This window comes from Rattus norvegicus, chromosome 11, assembly GCF_036323735.1.
Source record: "Rattus norvegicus strain BN/NHsdMcwi chromosome 11, GRCr8, whole genome shotgun sequence".
Taxonomy (NCBI): domain Eukaryota; kingdom Metazoa; phylum Chordata; class Mammalia; order Rodentia; family Muridae; genus Rattus; species Rattus norvegicus.
In genome coordinates, this window is record NC_086029.1 from 23,839,099 (window position 1) to 23,863,438 (window position 24,340).

At 37.2% G+C, this 24,340-nt stretch overlaps 1 long non-coding RNA gene across 3 annotated transcripts in view; it reads right to left on the reverse strand.

The window, feature by feature from the left end:
• Window positions 1-742: 742 nt before the first annotated feature.
• Window positions 743-24,340, reverse strand: part of LOC134480949 (uncharacterized) — a 47,573-nt gene continuing 23,975 nt past the window's right edge. Inside the window, exons 2-4 of one of the 3 annotated variants that reach the window (XR_010055997.1) lie at window positions 8,545-8,734; window positions 3,804-3,967; window positions 743-1,623 (exon numbers count right to left, since the gene is read on the reverse strand). This is a non-coding gene — a long non-coding RNA (uncharacterized LOC134480949). Of the gene's footprint in view, window positions 3,968-8,544; window positions 8,735-24,340 lie in introns of all 3 variants that reach the window. The other 2 variants (XR_010055998.1, XR_010055996.1) reach the window with 2 other exon arrangements.

Genomic DNA, 24,340 nt, shown 5'->3' on the forward strand with positions numbered 1-24,340 from the left:
ACAATGACCTAGTCAGTGTGGTGTTCTGATAACAAAACGATGAAGGAATTCTTCCCTGATGGAGAAAGAAAAACAGCACACATGCAAATGTGATTGATGATTCCTCAAAAACACATCAACACTAAACTCAGTAACGTACATTTCTAAAGCTACGTGTGCATTGTCACCGTCCTTTAGCATGAGAACAAATTTGTTATTATGCTGTTAAGTCAATTCATTTCACATGAGACTTCAGGTAAGCCCAAAGCATTAATGGCTTGTGATGATTGTGTCTAAATTAATTATATTCTGAGTATATTACTACAAATGTTTGGTAAGTGCTGTTGTATCACGTTTAGTGGCGAGATTATAATTGTCCTGGAATTGTACAGTGATCAGTGTAAAACTTTTAAAATCAAGAAAGCAATTTCATAAGAATAATGATAGACAGGGGGACAATATATTTTAGTAGAATATGTGGAATTTAAAATTGTTGAGGCAAAAGGTACATCTGTAAAGTTACATGGATAATGTCAGTGTAGTTTAGCATGAGAGCAAAGTTTTTATGCTGTTAAACCAATTTATCTCATATAACACATCAGGTAGCCCCCACCCCAAATGGCTTGTGATGTTTAATCTTGAATTATTTATATTCTGAGTATATGTAATTACAAATAGTTCATAAGTGTCGGCGCCTGCGCCGCCAGTGTGTGAATATCGGGCGTAGGTCTGCAGAATTGAAAGAAAACACGTACACGGGTCACCCGTTTTCAGCAAGTGCCACCAAGGCTTTACTGAGATCTCCTTATATACCCAAGGCAAAAGCCGTGGAAAACAACAAGGTTCAGCGAGAGGGAAGGGAAACACCAAGGTAGGGCCCAACAATTCCCCCTCTTTTATTTATTTATTTATTTTAAGTAGTGCCTCTCTTAGGATCAATCTGGGTTTCTAAAACTCTTTCCCATCTCTGAAAATCCTGCCAGCTTCAGGATTTTTGTCTTAGGCGAGTATGGTCCCAGAAGGTTGTCCGTCTTTGGCTAACTACTTGTCCTACAAACTGAGCCTAATTTGGGCCGATGGATTTTCCCGGCCAATGAAAACCAAACCTGTTTGCTTTCAGCCTAGGACCGGATCTGTTGGTACTTTAAAACAGCCCAAGAGCAGCTTCTAAGAGCAAGCAATCAAGATAAGCATTCATCTCCAACAGCCTTGTTGCTATTAAGGACCTTAACAGGGGTTATACACATAGAATGATAAAAGGTAGAACAAGATATAACATGGGTTTTCCAGAGGAAGTCCAATTTAGAACAGTTTGTTTGTTGAGATCAAGAATGACCAACTGAATCTGAATATTAACACTATTCTGCACAGTCAATGCTGTGGAGACTTCTCTAGAATGTATCCATAGTCCCACAGTCCCAACAACAGCTGCTGACTGAAAAATGGCCACACAGGCCACTGCAGCAGCAGTGGCTGAAATGGTGATGGTAGTAATGACTGTCGCAGTAATTCCAAAGTCTCTTTTATGCCTGTAGAGTACCAGTGGGAATCAGCCTTCATCCAGAGGTATGGGGATTACACCAGGAACTCGAACAATCCATGTAAAATCTTCTTGTTCCCAGCAACTGGTCGGTAGGACAGGACCTGGAAGAACAATTGAGAATCTCCTCCCTTGACACTGCCTTAGTCCCATTCCGAACCAAAAAGGAAAAGGGGTGCCAACACGCATGGCACAGGTTTTAGAAAATTTTTTCTCTCTTCTTAGTTGACCAATGTCTCAAATATTGAAAAGAAATATTGAATCTTTTCTGGAGCAGCAGCTACTCCCCAAAATTTAAAGCATGTTGTAAGAGTAAAGGTTTGTAGTAAAATTAAAATGTCTATATAATGAATAATATACACTGAAAGATTCAAAGTCTTAGCTTCTCGTATTGAAGCAGTGACAAAAAATTTACATAATGTAGGGTCAAAAGTGATTCCTCGAGGTAAAACTTTCTAATGGTATCACTTCATGGGCTCTCCAAAATCACAAACAAGCTCACTAAATGAAAATCTTTCACAATCACCAGGATGTAAAGAAAGAGCATAAAAACAATCTTCTAAATTTATAATAATTGTATATGTGTTTCTTGAAATAGCAGTTGGAGTGAGCAAACAGGCTGTAATGCTCTTATAAGTTCCATAGCCACATCAACCTTTCGTAAATGCTGTTAACAATCTCCACCTGTTTGATTTTTTTCTTAATTACAAATATGTGTAAGTTAGAATCTTGAGCCTGTCTGTGATCAAACTGTAAACTATAGCCAATGTTACACTGGCAATCTTTAACCACAATCTTTAAGTTTCCCTTTTAATACCAGAGTACAACCATAACTTTGGAAAGCAAAACTCAACCTCCAACAAACCATCTATTCTCCAAAATCCAGTCTCTCCAAAACACCAAGTTCATTCCTCATGCTTTAAAATTTGACTGCCAATTCTTGCATGTGAACGAACGATGGTGCAGACTCTAATTCCTCAACTAAGAGACATGGCCCTAAATTCCTTTCTAAGTGTGGTTTCTAGGATAACAATTATACTAAAATATTATTCTAATTTAGACCTGTTTCCCTGGGTTGTCTCATGCCACGTGCTGTTTAAAATTACTCCATCTGAATTATGAAGTTTAAGCCAATTTATGTTACCAATGTTACAAATTTTTAAACATACCCAATAACTTAAAAGCCAGTAACCAAGACATGTAGAGCATATTATACATTTAAAACCAATCAGAAACAAAAAATGAAGTGGCTACACATATCTTTAATATTTAAATCAATCACCATTTTTACTTTTTCTACTTGTAGTTTTAAGAGAAACACCTTGTCACCTGTTGAGTCCAATAATCACAGTCAAAGATTTTTTCTAAGAGAAATAGCCATCAGTTCCATTACCATAGAAGCTGTGAAGCTCCTAACCCTTTAGGATCTGCTAGTGTAAACATTTAGCCAGCCCCCTGGGGAGCTTGCCCAGCAGACTTAGGCTCCTAGCTACAGATGTAGGGCTCCAAAATCCAATTGAAACTGCTTTTTATTTATTTGTTCCTTTCTTGAAAGGAGTTAAAACTACATCAATGGGTGAATCAACCAGCATTTAAAGTGTTAACCATTTTTTTAAACATGAAACACAAAACATTCAAGCAATGAGAAGCAAAACCAAGACATAAATTGACATATATGGACAGCTTGGTGCACCAAGGACAGACAATAGACATACAGGGAAAAAACCAGATGGCGTCCCACCAAAGGGACCCAGATATCCTACCTAAAGGACCCAGATCCAGAAATAAGCACTTCTCCAATAGGAACTAGCAAGGAGGCAAGACATCTCCCACCTCCTTCTGTCCCCAGGAGAGCTCCAAAAAAGCTCATTTCCTTCTTTTGCCAAAGAATCTGTGGAGAGTCCAGAAGGACTGTTTTTCTCAACCTCATTCTCTCTCTCGTCTAGGATATAAACTGTCTCTAGTCAGGGTTCAAAGACTAAAAGCATCTATGAGAATTGACTTTGCTTCTCTGGATGTTAGCATAACACTAAAAGAACACATACACAAAAACATTTTACCAATATCACCTTGTCCCTTTTAACCTGTTTCCAATCCAGAATATTCAAACCGCCACTAGCTATAAAACAATGACTGACTTGTTCTATAGTTTTAACAAAATCTTGGGCTATCTTTACCTTAATACCAGTACCTTCTTGTTTGAATAAACTTACAAGCTGATCTATGACCAATAATGAGGAACTTGTTCCCATGGCTAAGGCAAAACCTTTGTAGCACTACTCACTTCCAGTTTTGCCCCATGGTCGTCGCTTGTCCCCAAAATATTCTGCTTCCTTGCCGGCCAGCCTTTTGGAACGATCCCATCAGTTTGTCCTCTCTTTCCCGATCTCAGGGGAACCTCCAGATGTCGGCACCTGCGCCGCCAGTGTGTGCATATTGGGCATAGGTCTGCAGGATTGAAAGAAAACACGTACATGGGTCACCCGTTTTTAGTGAGTGCCACCAAGGCTTTACTGAGATCTCCTTATATATCTGAGGCAAAAGCCGTGGAAAACAACAAGGCAAGTGAAAATCCCCAACCAGAAAAACAGGAAAAGTCTGTGTGGTGGAAAGTCCCCAGACCAATCAGGGGCATAAACAACTTATTAACAACAAGCTGGCAGGCTCGGTGGGGAGGAGGGTGCCATGGAAGATCTAGGCCCCAAATCAGGGGCTAAGAGCAGCTGCCAAGGGTGTAAACAACTCCTTGCTATAGCAGGCTAAAAGGCTCAGCGAGGGGGAAGGGAAACACCAAGGTAGGGCCCAACGTATAAATACTTCTGTCTGGTGTTGAGTGCTGAGATTATAATTTTCCAGGAACTATACAGTTATCCATACAACACCATCAGTTCAAGTTTGTGTACACAGCTGTGGGTCAGATTTCTTTGAACCTCATTTTGTGTAATAGGCTTGGATCCTTTTGGAAACATTTGCTCATAGAAGAATCTTTCTACACTCTTGCTGTAAGATCAACAGATAAAAAGCTCTTCCACCACAATCATCAGAATGTATTTAAAATTTTGACTACATTTGGCATAAGTAACTTCATGCTGAGTCTGACAACTTGTATATCACATTTGCTAATTTTCTTAATGATGTGTGAATATACATCCTTTAGTGTGTATCTGATGACTATATCTGTGTTTACCTATGATTCAGTATGTTTAAGTTATTTTGAGAATATATGTAAAATATTTGTCAATGGATATTTCCCAAATATAGAAAACTGGGAAAAAGTCTACCTGAAGGGTCAGTTATACTGCTCCTGAGCATATACCCAAAAAATGCTCCACTATCCCACAAAGACACTTGCTCAACTATTTTCATAGCAGATTTATTCATAATAGTCAGAAACTGGAAACAACTTAGATGTCTGTCAACTGAAGAATGGATGGAGAAAATGTGGTATATCTACACAGTGGGATACTACTCAGCTACTAACTACAAAGACATCACGCATTTTGCAGGCAAATGGACGGTACTTGAGGATATCCTGAGTGAGGCAACTCGGTCCCAAAGGGAAATGTCATGTATCTACTCACTTACAAGTGGGTACTAGCCATAAAATACAGGATACCCGTGCTACACTCCACACACCCAAGGACACTATACAAGAAGGAAAGCACAAGAGATGGTGCTTGAATCTCCTTTAAAAGGGGGAATAAAGTATCCATGAGATGGAGATGGAGAGAGGGAATTGGGTTAGAGAGGGGATTGGGAGGGAAGAGGTGAGATTCAAGTATGGGGAGGGACAGGAGAGGTGGGCAGATGGCCATGAGAATTAATGGAAATCTGCAACTAACTGGTGTTGGGAGATGGTGGACATCTGCAGTATAAGGACCTGGGATAACTGAGGTACTCAAGAATCAAGGAGAATGAACTTAGCTGTGACTCACAGTGTTGGGGTTATGGAAACTGAGGAAGCTACATCCTGTAGCAAGTGAGAAACACCAGTGGAAGCAATAGAAACACAAACCAACCCACAAGACTTTTGACCCAAAATCTATTCTGACTATAAGAAATGCAGGCACGGCACTGGGGATGAGCAGAGACTAAGGGAATGGCTAACCAATAATGCGCCCAACTGGAGACAAATCCCACGGGGCAAGGACCAATCACTGACACTATGATGTTCTGTTGTTCTTGCAGACAGAAGTCTAGCATGGCTGAACTCTGAGATCCTCTACCCAACGCTGATTTAAATACAGACACCAACAGCCAAACAGTAGGTGGAGCTTAGAGATTCTTATGGAAGAATAAGGGGAAGGATTGTGAGCCCTGAAGGAGATAGGAACTCCACAAGAAGACCAACAGAGTCAACTAACCTGGATTCTTTGGTCTCTCAGAGTATGAACCACCAACCAAAGAGCACACATGCAGGCTGGACTTTCCCTTCCAAACAACTGGAGCCAGGCTATCTCAAAAGCTGTTGTCTGTATGTGGGGTATATTCTAGCTGGTTTTCCTTGTCTGGCCTCAGTAGGAAAAGATATGCTTAGTCTAGCAAAGACTTGATGTACCAGGGTGGGGGCTACTAGAGGAAAAGGGTTGGGGAGATGGGGAATGGATGATAATTGCAAGAGGGGTGACTGGGAGGGGGCAGTGAACAGGATGTAAATTGAATAAAACACAAAAGATCTCTCTCTCTCTCTCTCTCACACACACACACACACACACACACATACACACACACGCACACACACACACACCCCAAACCAAACAAGCAAAAACCCCAAAACTGGGATATGTTATAGGGGCTCTCTGAAATTTTATCTTCTTTGTTTCTCTAAATATAAAATATCAAGATATTATTAAGACTTATTGAAATAAAATGGTATTACATTTTACAAAAGAATATATTCTATAATTACTAGTTTTTCTTTAAAAATTAATAAGCAGATACTCCTACTGTGACTTCTGCCAGGGTGGGTTGGTACTCACTAGGGCTTCCCCTTCTCTAAAGAGAAGAGGAGGAAGTAATGGGGATAGGGGTTTGTGAGGGTGTATCTGGGAAGATAGAACAGGGGGCTTTTATGTAAAATGAATAAATAATTTAATTGATGCAATATTAATTAATTATTAGATTGGAAAAATATTTCAAACAAAAATGTTGGTGAAGATATGGGCAAAAGTCAGGATACTATGAAAATCAGGATGGAAGTTAGACAAAAATATATATCTACCAGGGAAAATAAAATATTTTTAGCTATTATTATCAGAACTAATCATATGCAAGTCACACATTATCAAAATGTAGATTATGTATGAAAAACAAACCTTTATTTCATGTTTTAAAATGATCGTAGTAAAATAATTGTACTAAAGGCTTTATGTTCTCTGAATATGTAATTAGGGAATCTGTTAAATTACTTTCGTAAATATTTTACTTATAATTAAATAATTTTATTAGCATTAAGTGATTCTGCTAAATGGTTCTATGTAAATTGCCTGACAAATGTTTTTTTTTAAATCAACAATTTCTATAATTAAAGTAATTTAACTAGTCATTGTACATGGTTTTGGAGAAGAAAAAGACATATGTCTAAGTTCTTAAAATATTGCTCCAAGTTAAATATTAAGCAAAAGAATAACTTAAGACATTATATGGTTCACATGTATAAATGAGCAAACAATGAAACATACTAGCACATTGCTTTACATGTATATATATTTGTGTATGTGTGAGTGTTTGTGTGTGTGTGTGTGTGTATTCATTCCTTTGACTTTGACCCTATAAAGATTTAATTTAGTTAGTAACATGCAATTTCTCTTTTGTCTCCATCTTCATTATCATAGTAAAACCATTATGCCCCAGGTCTTACAATTTTTAAATGTGTGTTACATTCCTTTTTATTTTGAAAATTGTCCATCCATGAACGTAAATGCAAGAAAAAAACCCTTTGTATTTAGTTACAATAATCAAACATAAATAATTTTATTACTATCACCATAACATGATGATGAACTGGTACCATTAATAACACATTTTCCTGCATATTATCCATATAAATGAATTCAATAATTATCATTGTATTTGTCAATCACTAAAATACATAGCAATTAAAAGATACTTTCGCCAAACCTCCTATCATGATAAAATATTTTCTCTCTAGCCAAAATATACAACAGATTTAATAAACACTATGCCTTATTTATATTTACTAATATACTTATATTTATATACCTATATAAGTTGAATATGAAGAAGATGCTTTAAGTTCTCAGAACCTAACATATAACACCATTGTCACCTCTAAGACAATTTCATAAAAATATTTTAAATAATGTGATTTTATCTTTTTTATATTTTTCAAATTAGTGAAAATTACCTTACTCATGAACAACTTAATAACAACAAATAAATTGGCTGTAAAATACATATTATAGTGTTAAAATTGATTGCTTTCTTTTCATATAGCAGCCCATTTTATAAATTTGTATTTGCTATTCATTTTAACAAAAGCCAAACTGCTAGTGGAAAGTTATTCAATTTTACTAGAAATTAATTTTACCTCCGAAAGGAAATCTTTTTTTTTTTTTACCATGAACTGGTAAACTGCCAGAAATTTGTTCATTGGAGAGAATGAACTGTATCAGATTCACAATGCGTGCACTCCTGCCTCAGCAGACTGGGATTTGGCTTTCTTTCCTATCTCTCTGTATGAAATGCAGATAAGGTTTAATTACAATATGACCTGGACAAAAATTCAAGGTGGCTGCCAAACACATGTCTGTCCAACACACAAGGGAAATGATCCCCTTTGTCTTAAAACTCCAAAAATTACTAATGTTTTATTATAGTCTTCGTTCACCACCATTTAATTACAAATGCATATTTTTTAAAATAATTAACTACATAGAAACTGTTCAAAAAATTATTCTTATTTTGCATGACCCAATTTGATATACTTAAACAATAACTACAAGTTTTATTTTATTTGGTTTTGTCTTCTACTATTTTTGTAAAATAAATTATGAATAATATACCTCCAGAGATGGAGTTAAGTAATTGCCAGAAGCTATCTCTGTAGCCAACAATAGTCTTGCAGGGATATTCATATTTTTCGGCTGAGTTGTGCGTATTTTTTCTTTGCATTTACTCGAGAAGTTTGTTCTTAGTTCTGCACTTTAGGGTCTGAAACTGAAGTTGCACAAATGTTGCTTAGGCATTGTAGTCCTAAACAAAAAGTACAAATTAAATTACAAAGGAAATACTTACATGATCTGTATTAGGTGGTTAATAAAGATTATGAGTTAACAGACTTAAAGTGTAAATATGCTATGATTAGTTTTGCCAAATTAACTGTTGAAGACTAGAACCAAACCCACAGCCAACATCAACCTAAATGAAGATAAACAAAGAATTTTCTCTAAGATCAGGTATGACAAGAAAGATGACCATTCTCTCTGTCGCTGTTCAATATAGTACTTAAAGCCTTAGCTAGAGTATTAAGACAATTAAAGGATATCAAGGGAATCCAAACAGGAAAGAACATCAAAGTATCTATATTTAAATATGATATGATTTAATGAATAAAAGACCCCCAAAACTGCACTGGGAAACTTTTGTAACTCTAACTTAGCAAATAAAGTACTTGAAGAAAACAAGTGAAGCTATCAAGACATAGAAACAGCTTCAGTACTCATGAATTGGTAATATTAATAGAGTGAAAACAGTCAAATTATCAAAACCAATCAAAAGATTAAATGCAATTATCATCAATATTACACAATATCTTTTGATAAAAACTGAAAGAACAATCTTCAGCTTCACATGCAAACACACACACACACACACACACACACACACACACACACACACTCTCTCTCAAACCAAAAAAATCAATATAGCTAAAATTTTCCTAAGTAATACATGAACTGATAGGCATGTCTTCATTTCTGATTTCATGTTTCTGATTACATAGCTATAGATATAAAAACACCATGACACTGGTACTAAATCCGACATATTGATCAATGAAATTGAATTGAAGCCCCAGATGTAAATCCACCCACCTATAGATTCTTCTGTTTTGACAAAGAAGATAAGCATGTATCCTGGAGAAACAAAAGCATTTTCAACAAATGGTGCTGGTCAACTCGATGGCTGAATGTAGAAGAATGCAAATGGTTTAATCTTTATCATCCCCCACAAATTTCAACTACGGACAGACAAAGACCTCAACACAAAGCCAAATGCACCAAATCTGAAGAGCAAGTGGGGTTTTTAATTTGTTGGTACACAAAACACTCAATTTGTAAGCACCATTAGTATGCACTTTTAAAACTTAGTGGGAAGGGGACAGGGAAAGAGAGGGAGAGAAAGCTCAAAAAGAATTGAAATCACATTCTATGCAACTTTGAAATAACTAAAAAGAACAGTCTTTATAGACTAGATATTAAAAGAATTAATGAAAGAAATGTAAATGTTATTGTTATTATGATAGTGTAACTGGTTATACATAGGAAGATTTAGTCAAAATCATCCATTTATATTTTCAATGGTAAATGAAATAGAATAGAGATTATGACTGTTTTCATTTTATGGGCTTGGTGTGTAAACTTTTTAATTGTCTTCTGAATATGTTTCTAAAAAATTAAAGGCTAAATATTACCTAATTGTATAGGTAATATATATATGTATATCTATAAATATATGCATGTATATATATTTACATATATGTGTGTGCATAAACATATATATCTTAACATCTGCTGCCATGTTCTCCCAGCTCCTTCTCCTTGCTTGGGTTTCTTCTTCTCTTTCTAAAATATTTGTCCTGCCCATTCTTCCTTCTTGTACAATGACAGGCATTGTTCTATCTTGTCTGTCTTCACCTACATAATGACATCAGCTTACACTCCACCCTTTCTGTCCAATTAAAAAAAATAAACTTTCCTCTCAAATGTAAACTGAGTACAACCATTATTATTTTGTAATTTAAAAGTATAAAATATACCTAACACCTACTCCATCATGTTGTCAGTTAAACAGAACATTTAGTTATTTATTCCAGCCTAACAAAGGCTTAAAATCCATGTTATGTCCTGGCTAGCCTGTGTACTATCTGATAACTATCTAATTAAATATGTATTCTCAAAGTTAAACAGCCTGGGTAGGCTATGAGATTATAACTAGTTTGAACCCCATCAGAAATCTGAGAACGACCAATATTGTCTGAAAATATAGGAACTGAGACAAGTTGAAGAGACAATTGTCTACTTGCACAGGAGAAGGAGCTGGGAGAACATGGAAGCAGATGCTAAGATGCTTCTCTGCACCTAGGTACAGACTGCTATCCATATTTGTATGGGTGTATACAGGATTTTATGTTGTCTAGATGGGCAAATTATATATTATCAATTGGATCAGAGGTTATTGTGTGGTGTGTTCTTTCATGTGGCAACATAATTGAGTTCAAGAGAAGGTGCAGTGGTGGGATGTACCAACCCTGCCACAGAATTGGGATGAGGAGTTCAGCACCATGTTGAATCATGTGATGTCACAAGCGCGTGGGGGAGGGGACAAGGGCTGGGTGTGGGTGTGGGACATTAAACAAAAGAAACACAGAGGCACTCTGATCGCAGGCTGTAGGTCCCTTGCTGTGAAAAGTGCAGGATACACTGGACACAGACAGTTGGAGATTAGAAGCTGCCTGCTTTTTAAGTATTAATGGAAATGTGATTAAATTTGTTATAGTTAGAAGGAAAGAGTACAGAGTTTATTCAAATCATGTGGGGATTTTCACCCAAGGTTCAGAACTTAGATAGGGAAGATTAGTCACTGACTCCAAGTAGAGAGTGGTGATATTTGCCAGTTCTAAAAGTTATTACACAATAGAAGTCTGTACACCAGGCAGAGTGAATACAGACATATATTATAGAAGTTATTAACAAATAAGAGTCTGACGCTCCAGGTAGACAGCTTAACAGATAGATATACTTTGGGCTAAAAACTTAGCTTGACAAGTTGCTTACTTCTTATTGGTATTGGTATTAGTAAAAATGAGATTAAATACTTTTATGAATTACCCCGCTAAGGTCATATGGCTCACCGATACTGGCTAGTGAGGGTTTGTGGTTGATTTTTATATATACCACAGCAAGAGGTTCATATTTTCTCTAATGTGGGATCCACAGAAATTTTGGGTTAAAATCTTTGTTTGACAATTTGCCTGCTTCTTATGAACAGGTATTAATAGAAGTGTGATTAAATTGTTTTTATGAATTTACCCAGCTAATGCCATACGGCTTGATGATGCCAGCTAGCAAGGGTTTGTAGTTATTTTTTAGTATTTACCGCAACAATTTTTGACTTAATAAATACAAATATTTACAGTTATAAATTATAGCAAAACAGTTTTCCTAAAAGTCATAAGAATTTAATGCAAAATGTTATATGCCTACATTTGTACATGAAAAATAATTACTATCCTTTCCTGGAATACAGAACTTACTCCTATCTTCTGGACACCTTAGTATTTTCTTCTTTTATATTTGCATCAAAGACATGTAGCAGTTATCAAGAGAAGAACATGTGCTATGCTTGTCTAAAATAATCATTTAGGATGAATTTTATGCCATTCAAATTTTCAAACACTCACATCTAAACTGAACTCAAGAACCATTGCAGCATCTTTACCACAGAACCACAAAACCTCCACCCTGGAAAGGGCCCTGTTAACTACAGAACTAAAACCTGAGGGGAAATATATATATATATAATTAAGTAGAGGGAATAGAAATAACGTAAAGAAATTCTTAGTAACCAACAAGTTTGAAATGATAATTAAAAGAATCCAATACATACAACTAATATTAGAGCAGTTTATATTCAGGAATATAAGGACCTACATTTATGCATGCAATAACCATTAATACAAAATGGCATGGATTTTGAAGAAAAGAAGGAGTGTTATATGGCAGAGTTTAGATGAAAAAAAAAGTATGGGACAGACAGAAATAACTTTCTAATATCAAAAATAAAAGAAATAACCAAAAACATTGCAAACACAAAAAAGAAAAATACTAGATTTAATACGAATTTCTAAAGAAAACTCTTGGTAATGGTGTTATATTGATACACTGTTCTTTTTTGTGCAGTACTGGGAAGTGTGAGCATTCAATGGACCATCTTTCTCTGCTTTGGGGAATATAGGCATGCATTGCTATAAACCCAGTGAAATTTCCATATAAAATTTAAGTTATTAGTATAGATTTTAATATTATGAAGATATAATGAAATTTCAAGTAGGTTATATTAGACTATATAATAAAGATAGTGTCCACTGCAAACAGAAGATATTTGGATTTTGTGACTTCTGTGAAGAACAGAATACACAGAAGCTTAATAAGTTAGAATATATTTAAATATGCTTAATTGCATTTATATTAGAATAAAAATATATAAAGGACATGTACAAATAAAATTAAAATGAGCCCAGAGCTTTGTAGAATGCATTAAAGTTGACGAATTTCTCTATCATCAAAGCTTTATACGTTGCTAACTGCTTTATAGCTGGTAAGAGATCACCGCTATGCACAGTTATAAAACTTGTCACTTCCGAATGCAGACCATTCATTTTTTTACAGAAGCATCCATCAAGCTACCTTCCTTCATAAAACATTTTTTCTAACCTATGAATATTTCAGATATATGAACATTCACACACCAATTATAAAAGTAAATGCTTTAGACAGAGGGTATCCTAAAAGGAAGAAGGCACACTGTTTAAAAGACGTATTTCTTTGGTAGACTTTGAAACAGTAACATTGGCCTAACTTTTATAGATGCAGTGCTTTTTATAGGTCTTATATCATTCTGCTAATAAATATTTGCTTTCATAAATTGATGTTTCTTGGCAGTATACTAACAAAAAAGAACTATTTCTTTTCTGGGGGATTTATTTTTTATAAAAATTATATGCCAAATTTATACACATGTAGTAAGATTTCTTTCATATTTAAATTTTGCATTTAAGGACAACAGATAATTCTGCTTTTATCTTTCAATTTTTAAAATATGTATTGACTTCCTAGAGCCTAGAGTTGCATATCTCAAAGTAAACTTTATTATTCGAGTCACATGAAAACTATCTTAAATGCAATTGCTCACACACATATATTTTGTTTACCGAATGAGAACCTCCAAAGGAAAAGTTGAAACCCAGAAAGGGATGTCCTCTAAAAAGATAAACTATTTATTCTCAAGTAGAATCAGGGTTGACAACCATTAGCCTAGCAGATAGAGTAACGTATTGATTAGCTTGGTTTACAATGCTTTTGTTTAGCCTGTAGCCTAGGTTTTCAGTCCATCAATTCCATATTCTTCCTGCAACAATTACCAAACTGTCTTAGTCTGTTTTATTATGCTGGAATGTTAACAAGAAATTTACTGGCTTTTACGTCTGCAGAGTAGAAATTTCAGTGTCAAGGTGGCTGCGTCTGGCAAGAGAATTATTGCTGTGTCAGCTAATTATGGAGACATTCACAGACAATTTTTTTTTTAATGGCCAAATTGACCCTTTAATATGAGGCAATCCAACGCACAAGGGTAGAGTATTTTCCTTTATTGAAAATCGTCTTTACCCCCTCACATAATATATCCTCAGTATAGACGCCTCTTCTTTCCATCCTCCAAGCCCTTAATCCTATTCCAGTGGTAATCATACTTAGTCAGGAGTTTGGATGGGTTCAACGTTCAGGCAGCTGCAGCTTTCCACAATTTAAAAAAAAAAGAAAAGGAAAAGGAAAAGAAAAAGAAAAAGAAAAAGAAAAAGAAAAAGAAAAAGAAAAAGAAAAAGAAAAAGAAAAGACTTTCCAATCTCTAAACTCTCTTTTTAAAGCAATAGTGTCAGAGTTTGCTGTCTGCAGACGGAATGATTACACGGTGGGTCCGTCTCTAGATGGCCTTTCCTTCAGTTCTGCTCCACTATTTATTCCTGTGTTTCCTTCAGACAGGGACAATTCTGGGTTAAATTTTTTGAGATGGGTGAGTGGCCGGCCCCATTCCTCAGCTAGTGACTGTGCCTATATCCTGGAGATGGTCTCTTCAGGTTCTCTCTTTTCTCCCACTGTTGGGTATATTGGGTAATGTCATCCCCATTGGGTTCTAGGAGCCTCTCCCTTCCCTAGTGTCTGGGACTTTCTAGTGGTTCTCCAAGTCCACCCTCCCCCTCCCCCACTGCTATTTATTTCTATTCATTCTCCTGGCCCTCTAGACTTTTCTCTTGTCTCTCCCCATACCTAGTTCTGCCCCTTTTTTCCTCCCCGTCTCCTCTCCCACCCAAGTCTCTCCCTATCTCTGCCTTCTGTGATTATTTTGTTTCCCATATGGTCTATGAGTTGTATTGTGGGTATTCTGAGCATTTTTGACTAACATCCACTTATCAGTGAGTACATACCATGTGTGTCCATTAGACTCTGGGTTACCTCACTCAGGATGATATTTTCTAGTTCCATCATTTGTGCCGTCATCATTTTTATTAGCTGAGTAGTATTCCATTGTATAAATGTATCATATTTTCTATAGCCACTTTTTTATTTGGGACATCTGGGTTGTGGGTCTGTGGATTGGGGAGCACCCTCTTAGAGGTAAAAGGGAGGGGGATGGGGTCGGGGTTGTGGAGGAGAGACCAGGAAGGGGAATAACATTTGATATATCAACAAATAAAATTAATAATAAAAGATTTTTTAAAAAGATTCTGAGAAAATAAATGTTTTTCATTGATTTCGAGATATCTCCCTTCTTCCCTTTTTTGGTTGGTTTAAAATGCTTACTATATACTCTGGAAGAATTAAGTTCAGACCTCTGAAACTGTTACTGTATGACTACAGTCTCAGAGGAGAATCAGAGATAGGTAGACATGTGGAACTAACATGTAAGCCAGCCTAGTGGACTTGATGTGCTACATGTCCAGTCAGATTCTCGTCAATGCTCATCAGAGAGATTTCAGTAACCAACTAAAGAAAGAGATGAACAGAACCACAGTCAAATATTAAGTAGATATCACCAAATCTTATAGAAGATAGGGATAAAATATTCTAGGAACCAGAGAGGCAAGGACATGACAAGAACACAGCCCACAAATTATGTAAGTAGGGCTTATAAGGTCTCTCAGTGACTGAACAGAAAATATGGGAGTCTGTATGTGTCTGATCTAGGCTCTATGCACACACACACACACACACAAAAAAAAAAAAACCACACACACACATATATGTGTGTGTGTGTGTGTGTGGTTGTTAGGTTGTTGTTCTTGAGGGACTCCTAATAGTGGGAGCAAAGGCTGTCTTTGACTCTTTTGCTAGCTTGTAAGACCCTTTTCCTCCTACTGGATTACCTCAACCAGCCTTCTTATGAGGGTATGTGCCTATTCTTTTTGTTGTTATTGATGATGATGTTTAGCAAGGACATTTATTGAGCTCTGTTTTTTTAAATATATTTTATTTATTTATATTCCAAAATTTGTCCCCCTTCCTGGTCCCCCTCCCCAAGTTGTTCACCCCATTCCCCCTTGTTCCCCCCAACCTCTGAGAGGGTGCTGCTCCACCCACCTACCCACACCACCTCACCACCACCACCAGCATTCCTCTTCCCTGGGGCATTAAATATCCACAGGATTAGGTACATTCTTTCCCACTGCGACAGTCCTCCACAAATATGAAGCAGAGACTGAAAGAAGACTATCCACTGGCCACCTTGAGATCCATCACATACATGCACACCAAATCCTGACACTATTACTGAGGCCATGTTGTGTGTGCAGACAGGATCCTTGTGTGGCTTTCCTCTGAGAGGCTCTATCAGGAACTGACTGCGACAATTGCAGATAGTTACAGACAACTATTGGATTGAGGTCAGTGCCTTCTCTTAAAGAAACTTGTTATGTTGATCTGCCATTTGATATCCCTGGAAGACCTGCTCTTTTATGAAGAGAAATGGAGAAGTAGATGTGGAGAAGAGGGGAGGTGGGGTGGAGAGACTTGGAGAAGAGATGCTACACCCACCTGAACGCACTTGGATATAAACCTGCATGTACTTGTATAAACACACACACACACACACACACACACACACACACACAAACACATCTCAGGAGTGTGCATTACAGAAAAAGGTAAAAGGCATAGAGAGGAATAGAGAGCCAGGACAATTAAAGAAAATTCACTGTTTGGTCAGATTTTCAGCAAACCATCCAATATCGCAGGTAGATTTCAGCCCAGGTCCATACAATAAAATGCATCAATATGAATAGTCTCATCACCCAGGGCTGCACCGGAAGGAAGCTCAGGAGCAACTCCTTCCTGAACACTGTCACACGTGGATGAAACCGTAAGTGGCCTACAGACTGAATTTTATATGAAGTACATTACACTTCGAGCTTTTACTCTGCTAATATGTTGCTCTGATATAATCCACTTTTAAGCACCAACAGTTTACTTTGGCTAAGTTTTGAAAGTTTCTATTCAGAGACAATGAGTCTTTGCTTTAAACTTTTGCCATACAGCGCATGTATACATTTGGCCCCGGTATACAATTGAGAACACATCACTGAGGCTGGAAACCAGACAGACATGCAGGAAGGATTGGAGCTCAGTACTGCTTTTAAAGTCAAGACTTCAATGTATTAACTTCTTCTTTATACAATGCACTGCCCCATAATATACCAAAGGTTGGAAATCAAGCTGGACTACATGGTCCTTTGTAGGATCTTCTACAAAGAAACTATGCACTTAGCCTAATTGAGAAGATCCTGATTTGACTTCAATTTTCTGAGTTATCTGTTCTCATATGCCACTGAAGAATCCCATATCAAGCACATATTTGGTTCTCACGTGGTAGACACAACACTTACTCGTGGAAGAGCACAACATCCTTTCCATTGTTTCATGAGTTATACTAATAAATCAATGAAAAGGAGGAAAGCTCTTGAATCACAGATTTTAAAAATAACTAAGGAGACTTATGTAAAAGATTGACATTTATGTAAGGGGTATGTTAAGGACAGAATATGACAAAAGAGGATTTAAATAATGGGAAATATCTCAACGAAAATTAAAATGAATGAAAGTGATTCATGCATGGTATAATATTTCAAAGAGGTAAAAGCCCACAACACTAGAAAATAGGAATCCAAAAGAAATATTACTTCCCCATGTAAAAGAGAAGATTGCCAGAGCTCTATGGTGGTGTGCCAGCATTTTCATCCTTAATTTTATGCTTTTTTCATTTTGATTTTTTTCAAGACAAGGTTTTTCTGTGTCGCCCTCACTATCCTAGAAATAGCTCTGTAGACCAGGCTTGGTCATGAACTCACAGAGGTCCACCTGCCTCTGCCACCCTCGAGTGTTGGGAATAAAAATGTGCACCACCACTGCCCAACTTCATCTTTAATTCTAAATGTCAAAAGTAATAGGTCAATACCAGTAAATTTAATAACAATCAAACAAACATTTTACTTAGGAGATAGTGCATTAAAATATAAAGATTTAGGGTACTTCTAACAGGTAATGAGAAAAATATTTCAGCAAACTAAGGAGGACTAAAATAAAAAAATCATTAAGTCATAAACAGATGAAAGTTATGACATAAGAATGGACAAGAGTAAAGAGAGAAAGGGGTGGGATAGAGAGAGGGAGGGAGAGAGGGAGGGAAAGAAGAAAGGAAGTTCAGAGTGAGAGTTGCATAGGGCTCTAAGCAGTAATTTATCATGTACTATGAAAATCAAAGCCTCCTCCAAAAAAGGTGATATAAACAGTCACATGCGTCTCTTTAATTAAAGATGCAAAGATGATGGAGAAAGCCAAAGACAGTCCTACACAAGAGGCTCCTGGGTAGGTTCTCAGATAAACGTTCTCTTGTCAAATTTGCTCAGCAAACCCTTTATGTCCTGAGCCATCTCTCCAGTCTGATTTAAATATTTTCCCCTTACTTTCCCACGATTCTGTCCCACACATTTGCTCATTATTCACTTTGTTTACAGAAGCCAATATTTAAGCTGGTATCTAATCAACACTTGTGTAGTGAACTTTAAGTCAAAAAGCAAAACTAATAAAAACCTCATTACATCGAAGAGCAGTAAGACACGTGGCACCACAGAAGAGCTTAACTATGGGTTACTGTGTCTGTTTCCTGAGTCCACAAGAACATTGCTGCCATCATGTTGCCAAAAAGGAACCCGAACGCCTTATCTGCTGCACTTAAGAGTATCAGGTGTGTACAAATCTACATGCCCCATAATTCTCCTTGCTTTTGCAGATATACCTTCCACACGCAATTATCTTATCTTATACCTTCTCCCTATCATCTGTACAATGTTCCTAGACCTTTATTATTTTATAAGCATATATGACTTCATTTAGAACAATGTATAGGAAGATCCTGCGATCTCTCTCTTAATTACATCCTCATCTGATACAGCAGTATTTGCCATATTTCATGTCAGGTCATGCTTCCTATTTGTTCTCAAAATTAATTATCATAGATTCCTAGATCAGGAAATTAATATAAATTCAAATTATAAATGAATTAAAAATTCTATCTTACCTTTTATTCTTCATTCATGTGTCTTTAAAATTGATAAAGAACATAATTTTAATTAGTTTAGTCATAAATTTAAAAATAAACCAACTTAGTGGTAAATATACTTACTGTAGTTTAGTAAAAGTTGCAGTGACTTAGAAGCTAAGTCTCCATATAGAGGAGAGTTACTATTACATATAAAGTACCTATGTGCAGAATTGAATAAAATTGTTTGCAACTTACAAAATAACAACTAAAACCTAATTTTATCCAGAGCGACTAAATCAAGTGAGAAATAAAGGACATTATAGTTTAGTAAATATTTTTAAAATAGCATTTTTGTTATGAATTCACTTATGATAGATAATCAAAATGGATTTCATCTTGTTTAACATCACAAGGAGTTCTTTTCATATCCTCAGACAGAGAGCCGTAGAAAACTGTGTAGACCACTTATAATGCTTTGCATGCAAAATGCTGCAGAAAACTTGTCCTCTTTGTTAACATATTTCAGTGATAATTGGACATTACTATTGTTTTATATTCCATGCTTCATCTGTAGACACCTTAAACTACCCTTAACTAATGTGCTATGCTCATTCTTAAAATGTCCAAATGCTGGGGCTTTACTTTGACAGCATCTTAGTGGCAAAATAGAAAGAAATGTAGATTTAACTGATTGAACACTGTGAGGTTACCATAGTGATCTAAAGAAGAGTCTCAAGGATGCTAGACAGGACAGCTATCATGAGCACTTAGAAGTAGGTTTGTGTCTTTGCTTTACCAGGTGGACCCTAGGACATAATTAGACTCAGGTGTGGATTACTTGGCCTCTAAACCTGGTTCATTGGATACTGTTATCCTACTAAACACAATCTTCCTTTTTAGGAAGGATCAGTTATTGCAAATTCATGTTTTTTTCTGGATGTGACTATCAACTCCACATGACTCACCATTGCGAAATCACATTTTACATAATCTCATTGTGCTTCACTCACTTAAAATGTAAATGCATGTTTCTGAGAATCTATTCAAATACAAATGCATTATTGATTTTGCTTGTTTTGTGGTACTTCCTTTCCATTCACCATCTTTTTTTTTAAATTCCATAGTCCTTCATATTTGGAGGAAAAACACAAAATTAAAACCCTAATTACAGGCTGTCTTTCATTCCCTCTCAGAGCATTCAGGGCACAGGCATTGTTTTCTCCCCCATTCTTGTCCTGTGCTTGTTAGTCATCATTATTGACTCAGAGGAGTGCTGTGGTGTGTAATATATGGCTGCCACAAAAATCATTCTTCTTCGTTAAAGCCTCTTCTCTTGCAGGTGCCCGCTGAGCTATATACCCTCCACTGAGATGCAGACGCTGCATTTTCTATGATTGCATTGGTGGCACATTCATGAATGCTTCTTGGGAAAAAAAAAACTCATTCCAAACCGATAAATCAAATCAATAAATAAGTCAATAAATCTCTTTTACTTTGCAAACACCATCAATCTTTAGAAGAATGAATCACTACTGCTTGTCTCTGCCATTTGGAGCCTTTGAAACTACTATTAGATGCTCTTTTGGCCCTGTGTTAATGCTTACATTACATAATACACTTGACCTGACACTAGTTCATAAGACATTTGACCCTTGGGGTCAATCCCCATGAACTGCATCTTTCAAAGAGAATTCAAGAGGGAATACTATGTGTTGAAGATGAATTCAGCCATATTATGAGATTTGAACAACACTATATATATATACATATATACATATATATAATCTGTGCACATGTGTGTATTATATATATTATATATAATGTGATAGATTTGTAATGAGATAATAACATTCAATTACTAAAACATTAAAGACTCAGGATGTATAGTCAATTGTAGAATACAAATAAATAATTTTCAGCATTAAATATTACAAATTATGTGTAATTTAAATGTTTTATCCCAACAGTATGATGTACATTTATTCTATTCATTATTTATACTTCAAAGTAGAATAATTCCTGGAAGAATTCAATATAAAAGTGTATAGTTTATAGTATATTACTTAGAATATTTATTTATACTCCTCCATAATGATTCTAAAAGTTCAGATGGGCCTAAAGTCATTATTCTCATTATTTTATTTATTATTTATTTATTTATTTCATATGTTATCCCCTTTTGCAATTTCCCTCTGCAAACTCCCTATCCCATCCCTCTACACCCTGCTTCTATGAGGATGCTTCTGGTTCTACCCACTCCTACCTCATCTTGCTAGCATCCCTCTATGCTGGGTCATTGAGCCTTCACAGGACCAAGGGCCCCCCATTGATGCCCAACATGGCCATCTTCTGCTACATATGCTGCTAGAGCCATGGGTCCCTCCATGTATACTCTTTGGTTGGTGGTTTAGTCCCTGGGAGCTCTGGCGGGCCTGGTTGGTTGATATTGTTGTTCTTCCTATGGGGTTACTAAACCCCTTCAGCTTCTTCAGTCCTTTCCCTATCTTCTCCACTGGGGTCACCATGCACAGTCCAATGGTTGGCTGTGAGTATCTGGCTCTGTATTGGCCAGGATAGGTTCCTTCCTTTCCAACACCGCCCCAATAGGTGCTACTCATTGTTAAATATAGCCAAAGGTGCACCTAGCTTTCTTGTTCTCTGCTCTGGTTCTCAACTACCCTTGTGCTGAAGTTTAATATCCCTGACCATCAGGGCTAAGAGTAGCTCTTTTCTGTTTTCAACCAGTGAAAGCCTATTCTTAAATCTTTTCTCCAGGTCCCCTGCGCCCTAGACACCACCAGAACCTGAAGAGACCTACCGGATCAACAGTTCTCTGCACCCAAATCCCGTGGGAGGGAGAGCTAAACCTTCAGAGAGGCAGACACGCCTGGGAATCCAGAAGAGACTACAATCTGCCCACATTTCTGACTCCATAGGAAAACACCAAATGCCATCTGGGACCCTGGTGCACGGGGGCTCCAAAAAAGGGCGGAGCAGGTCCTCCTGGTTGCTGCCCTCTCGGAGAGATCATAAGCAACACCCCACGAGCAAACTTGAGCCTCGGGATCACAGATAAGACCAACTTTTCTGTTCCATGTGACCTGCCTGGTGAACTCAGGACACAGAAACAGCTGAAGACCTGTAGAGAGGAAAAACTACACACCCGAAAGCAGAACACTCTGTTCCCATAATTGGTTGAAAGAAAACAGGAAAACAGTTCTACAGCACTCCTGACACACAGGCTTATAGGACAGTCTAGCCACTGTCAGAAATAGCAGAACAAAGTAACACCAGAGATAATCTGATGGCGAGAGGCAAGCACAGGAACCCAAGCAACAGAAACCAAGACTACATGGCATCATCGGAGACCAATTCTCCCACCAAAGCAAACACTGAATATCCAAATACACCAGAAAAGCAAGATCTAGATTTAAAATCATATTTGATCATGATGCTGGAGGACTTCAAGAAAGACATGAAGAACTTCCTTAGAGAAATGCAGGAAAACATAAATAAACAAGTAGAAGCCTACAGAGAGGAATCACAAAAATCCCTGAAGAATTCCAGGAAAAGACACTCAAACAGTTGAAGGAATTAGAAATGGAAAGAGAAGCAATCAAGAAAGAACACAGGGAAACAACCCTGGATATAGAAAACCAAAGGAAGAGACAAGGAGCCGTAGATACAAGCATCATAAACAGAATACAAGAGATAGAAGAGAGAATCTCAGGAGCAGAAGATTCTATAGAAATCATTGACTCAACAGTCAAAGATAATGTAAAGCAGAAAAAGCTACTGGTCCAAAACATACAGGAAATCCAGGACTCAATGAGAAGATCAAACCTAAGGATAATAGGTATAGAAGAGAGGGAAGACTCCCAGCCCAAAGAACCAGTAAATATCTTCAACAAAATCATAGAAGAAAACTTCCATAACCTAAAGAAAGAGATCCCCATAAGCATACAAGAAGCCTACAGACCTCCAAATAGATTGAACCAGAAAAGAAACTCCTCCCGTCACATAATAGTCAAAACAACAAATGCAAAAATAAAGAACATTAAAAGCAGTAAGGGAAAAAGGTCAAGTAACATGTAAAGGCAGACCTATCAGAATCACACCAGACTTCTCGCTAGAGTCTATGAAAGCCAGAAGATCCTGGACAGATGTCATACAGACCCTAAGAGAACACATATGCCAGCCCAGGTTACTGTATCCTACAAAACTCTCAATTAACATAGATGGAGAAACCAAGATATTCCATGACAAAACAAATTTACACAATATCTTTCTACAAATCCAGCGCTACAAAGGATAATAAATGGTAAAGCCCAACATAAGGAGGAAAACTACACCCTAGAAAACACAAGAAACTAATCGACTTCTTCAAAGAGTTAGACAGAACAATTTGCAAATTCATTTGGAATAACAAAAAACACAGGATAGCTAAAACTGTCCTCAACAATAAAAGGACTTCATGGGAAATCACTATCCCTGAACTCAAGCAGTATTACAGAGCAATAGTGATAAAAACTGCATGGTATTGGTACAGAGACAGACAGATAGACCAAAGGAATAGAATTGAAGACCAAGAAATGAACCCACACACCTATGGTCAATGGATTTTTGACAAAGAAGCCAAAACCATTCAATGGAAAAAAGATAGCATTTTCAGCAAATGGTGCTGGTTCAACTGGTGGTCAACATGTAGAAGAATGCAGATTGATCAATGCTAATCACACTGTACAAAGCTTAAGTCCAAGTGGATCAAGGACCTCCACATCAAACCAGATACACTCCAACTAATAGAAGAAAAAGTGGGGAAGCATCTCGAACACATGGGCACTGGAGAAAATTTCCTGAACAAAACACCAATGGCTTTTGTTTAAAGATCAAGAATCAAGCTGGAACCCTGGTGCACTGAAGCTCCCGGAAGGGTCGGCACAGGTCTTCCTGGTTGCTGCCGCCACAGAGAGCCCTTGGGCAGCACCCCGCGAGCAAACATGAGCCTCGGGAACAGAGGTAAGACCAACTTGTCTGCTGCAAGAGAGCTGCCTGGTGAGATCGGGACACACAGAGGCAGAGTTCATCTAGGACCAGGCATGTCCTGTGTTTGCCGGAGGTCCCACGCCCGCGGATCCCGGGCCCGCAGCAGCTCTCTGCTCCCAGACCCTGTGGGAAAGACACCTCACCGCCTGATCAGGTGGGCACTCCTGAGGCTGCAGAGCGGAAGAGACCACCAACACTGCCCACCCCTGCCCACATCCCTGGCCC